Source organism: Babylonia areolata, chromosome 7 (genome assembly GCF_041734735.1).
Source record: "Babylonia areolata isolate BAREFJ2019XMU chromosome 7, ASM4173473v1, whole genome shotgun sequence".
NCBI lineage: Eukaryota > Metazoa > Mollusca > Gastropoda > Neogastropoda > Buccinidae > Babylonia > Babylonia areolata.
Window position 1 is genome coordinate 7,821,052 of NC_134882.1, and position 5,000 is coordinate 7,826,051.

Below are 5,000 nucleotides of genomic sequence, written 5' to 3' on the forward strand. Positions count from 1 at the left end.
CCAACTGAAGCAAAACGGTAAACGCAGCTAAACACACCCTTTCTACTTTTATCTGTTAACGAACGCTTCGCTTGTTTGACACTGACGAGTTCAAGTTAAAATACTGGGTTCGCTTGGTTGGTTGTCTCGAGTCCTCTGACAGAGAGAGAGAGAGAGAGGGGGGGGGGGAGGGGAGTAGACAGAGAGAGAGGAGGGAGGGAGAGAGAGAGGGGGGTGGGGGGCGGAGAGAACGAACGAACGAATTGGGACGGGGGTGGGGGCATGGGAATGGGTATTATAACACTTGAAGAGATCACACAATATCATAATGTTAATGGACTTGACATTAATTCAACTTCATTAGGTCTGAGTATATGATTTCTCCTTTTGATCGTATGGAAAATAAATTTTGATACTTGGCAATTTCTCTCCTTGTTGTTTGATCGAAGAAGTGTACCAAGAGACATATCTAAACAGTCTTGAAGAAATTTTGTCCGTAAATCAGAGGGAGGAAGAGAGAGAGAGAGAGAGAGAGAGAGAGAGAGAGAACAAGAACAAGAACAAATGTTTTAATTGCGTATAGGCCTGTGACCCTTTGCAAACATAATATACATAAAGAAACGTACACAAGGCACACAAATAAGTAGATAAATAACAGACAGGTAAACAGATAAACAAATAAATGAATAAATAAATCTTTCGTCCCCACTGTATCAGCTAGAGACCATCCTTGTGAGAAGACACTTGAAAAAGGCAATGGCAAAACATAATTAATCATTTTCGTACCTTAACTAGTTGTTGGTAATGATTCATGATTCATTAAGTCTCTGCGTTTAAAAGCCAGAAAAAGAAACTTTGAAAGATTTAGTTTACTGTCGAGTCCACCATTCAAAATACTTGCACATTGCTGATCCCGTGTCAAGTATGAGTTGGAACTATTTATACAATATTTCAACCTGAGGTCACTGTAGTTTGAGCATTCAAACAGTACATGGAATTCATCTTCACAGTCAGCAGAACAAAGAGGGCAACCCATTTGACCAACAGGGGAAAAGCGGTGGATGTGGCTATTTATAGCCGAAACACCCATTCTGAAGCGTGTAAATATTGTTTTGAAATATCTATTATTAATGTGATCAAGGTACTTTTCACATTCAATGGCGCTTTTAAACGAGTGATAAAATTCAAAGCGCCTGCTTTCTGACACATGCGCATACCAACGCTGACAAAAGCAGTTCTGTAAGCGCTCTTTAAATATGCGTATGAAGAGTTTCTCATCCCCAACTGCTCCAAACATCCAAACATAACCGAAACCATTGGTACAGAGAAGGTTCTTTACGTAAGTAACCCAGTTTTGTGCATTGTTACTTCTGTTTTGTATGTCGTAAAGCATATCATAGGCTTTCCTAGAATATCTAGACAATGGCTGTTTATGTAGCCGAAACCAATATAGTATACATCTCGCGGCAGAGTTTATAAACAATGGGTATCTTCCAAGTTCGCCGTATACCATATCATTAGGAGTGAAAGGTGGGACGTTTAGCAGTAATTTGCAAGCTTGCAAATGGATCCTTTCTATGGATTCTCGTGGTTTGAAACCCCATAGCTCCGAGCCATACAAAAGCGAGGGAACGACCTGAGCATCAAAGAGCTTGAAAAACAGTTTAGGAGAATAGTATCCAAGTTTCCTTAAAGTTTTCAAAATTACGAAGGTAGCTTTCTTAGCACGAATAACATGTTCAAAGCCAGTAGCAACTTCAAAACTAAGTTTAGTTGAAAATAGGACACCTAAATATTTGTAAGAGTTAACTATTTCTAAGCAATCTTGACCATAAAACCAATGTTCTTTCTTTCCTAAGTATCCACCTTTACGAAAAACTATAACTTTACTTTTATCTAGGTTCACTTTCAAGCGTAATCTTTGTGCACACTCATGTAGAACATTCAGCTGATTTTGTAAACCTGAAATGGTGGAAGACATAAGAGCAATATCATCAGCAAATAGTAAAATAAAGATTTCAATATCATTTGGTTGGAACTGTATTCCATGCTTACCCCGCGTAAACATTTCATGTGCAAGCTCATTAATAAAGAACGAGAATAGAGTTGGGCTTAATGAGCATCCTTGTTTCAGACCTTGCAAACATTTAAAATATTTGGTGCATGAATTACCACATCTAACACAAGATTGTATCGTACTATACATACTCCTCAAAATATTGAACATTCTACCTTTAACACCATTTCTAAGCAGTACACCGAACAATAGGCTGTGTTGTACTCTGTCGAAGGCTTTACTGAAATCTATGAATGCTACATAAAATTTCTTATTTCTTGACAGATGCTTCTCGATGCAGGCATGCAGAGTGAAAATGTGGTCAGTGGTGGAATATGATTTTCTAAATCCCGCTTGTGCTTCTGAAATAATTGAGTTCGTTTCTGCCCAAGAAACGAGTCGATTATTCAAAATGCTTGTGAAAACTTTACTTAAGTTATTGATCAGAGAAATACCCCGATAGTTGTTAGTATCATTAGCATCCCCATTTTTAAATAGAGGGATTATGATAGATTTCGTCCATTCCTCTGGAAAAATACCATCTCTAAAAAGTTTGTTGAAGTATGTAACTAGGAAAGGGAGTATTGGGTCTATTGAAGCTTTCAAGATTTCACTTATAAGATCATCTGGTCCAGCAGCTTTGCCATTTTTAAGACCTTGGATGGCTTGCTTAATTTCTTCTGCTGTAATGTCTGAATCCAGGATACAATCGAATACCATATCCGAGACGTTAAGTGCAGGTTGGTGCTGATTCTCTTCATAGCCAGAATTCAGCAGATGGTCGAAGTGGACCAGCCACTCATCCTGAGAAATGTTGTTAGCTAAGTGGGTTCTACTGCGATATTTACTGATCTCTGACCAGAAAGCCTGAGAATCGTTTGCAACACTCATCAGAGAATCGATGCGCCCTTGATTAAAGTTACGCCTTTTCAGGTTCTTTAGATTGTTATATTTCCTTCTTAGCTGTAGATAGATGTTTTGCTCATTTACGTTCCCAGATCTTTTAAAAAGTGTCAGCGCTGATCTAACTATTCTTTTGTTTTCCTGGCATTCTTTATCAAACCATGTTTTTCTTTTGACAATGCTTCTAGCAGGGCGCTTTGAGCGTACACAGGCACTAGCATTCATTAGACAGCTCGTAAGTTCCTGAAGAGCTGTGTTGATATTTGTATCAATCAAAGAGGATGCATAATCTATGTTATGAAAGAACAAATCGCTATTAGATATTTTTGTAAATTCTGTCATCCTTTCCTTTCTCCAGACAATTCTTTCTGTTTCATAATGAAGCGAACATGGCACTGGTGATTCCCCTTTGATTTCAAACAAAACTGGCATATGTTCTGAATCAACTCTGCTGCAAACTGAAAAACTGGTAATATTGTCAATGAAATCGCTGGAAACAAGGCAGTAATCGATAACGCTACATCCATGTGCTGATATGAAGGTGTAGTCAGGACTAAAGTTACTATGGTTATAACCGTTCATGATACATAAATCAAAGCATGCACAGAAATTTAACATAGTTTCACCAAAAATATTCAGTGTGTCATCTTTTGACAGCCTTGATTCTTTGAAGAAAGGAGTTAAGTGGAGGGGTCTGGAGGTCAGATCGGTGTGTGACCACGTTACTTGGAGATTGGCTGTCCTTGCATTAAAGTCTCCACTACATATCAAATGGGCCTGTGGGTAACGATTTATTAAGTCTAGAATACAATGATCAAGGGCATCTATATGGCAAGTAAAATTTGATGTTTTATAGTGTACTGAACCTGATGGTGGGATATAAACAAATACCATAAGCAGATCTTTGTCCCATTGTAGCATGCACTTAGAAATCTTGATGCAGACCACATGCTCGGTATTAACCACTATTGGTGTTATGAATTTGCTCAGGTTTTTATGGACAAGCAGCAGTAACCCCCCGCTTCTACGACCCATATATGAGTGTTTCACTGCTGCTGTTCTAAACATAGTATGATTTCTGAAAACACCCTCCAAATCAAACATACCATCTATAAAAGTTTCAATTAGGCACGCAATGTCAAACGTTTGTACAAAGATAAGAAAATCGGAGTCAGCAAGTTTGCTTGCAAGTCCATCAATATTCCACGCCATACAAGACAGGTTCTGAAGAGAACGCGCAGCGGGCCGGCCAAATCCCTATTTGTCTGAATTTGTGTGGGTGGTGCTGTTGTTGTCACTGGACTGGAATTTGTCAGTGAGTCGTGTTTGTTTGCTTCTGTCAACGTGTCTGCTTTGTTTGTTTCTAGTTTTGCTTTGTTTGCGTGTAACGGGTGCTCTTTGTGTGGTAAGCCTGGATGTTTCGTTTTCGTGGGTGATGCTGGTGGAAAGCAAGGGGTGGCCAGGAGCTTCTGTGTCTTCAGCCACAATGTTCATTTCCTTGTCACTCGTGGAAGAATGGTCACGCCCATAAGGAGACTGTACGACGGGGCGTGGGGAAGTACCGCCAGGAAGAGGATCCAGCTGGGGACGTAGGTCTGTGTCGCCAGGTGGAGGGTCCGGCCGGGAATGGTCCGTCATCACAACAGGCAATGGGTAAACCTGGGTCACTGGGGACTGGCTTTCTATGTCGTAAGCCACGTCAGGGGAACGGTGAGCCTCATCTGCAGACGTTCTGTTCACATAAGGAGGAACAGGTGGACTGCAAACCTCATCTCTATGAACAGTGGCTGGGCAGGTGGCTGGCTGTCTGGAGGACTGTGGGGACACGGAGACATCAGAGGAGGAGAAGGGTTTGTCCACAACTAATAGGGAGGATGATCCAGGCAGGGTCACTGGGCTGTCTGCCATCCCGTCTTGAACAGTGTTGACCGCTCGTATTTTGTCGGAGTCAGCTTGCATGGATTTGTTCACAGCAGTCTCTGACACAGGAGAACCAGAGACTACTGGTCTGCCGTGGCAGAGAGGCGATGTCGAGCTCCTGTCGTGGTACATGTGATGAAGG

The 5,000-nt window shown here is 41.0% G+C and overlaps 1 protein-coding gene across 3 annotated transcripts in view; it reads right to left on the reverse strand.

The window, feature by feature from the left end:
* The window catches only part of LOC143283685 (protocadherin-1-like), a 336,037-nt gene that overhangs the window by 272,759 nt on the left and 58,278 nt on the right, over positions 1–5,000 (reverse strand). The gene's annotated exons all lie outside the window — the stretch shown is intronic.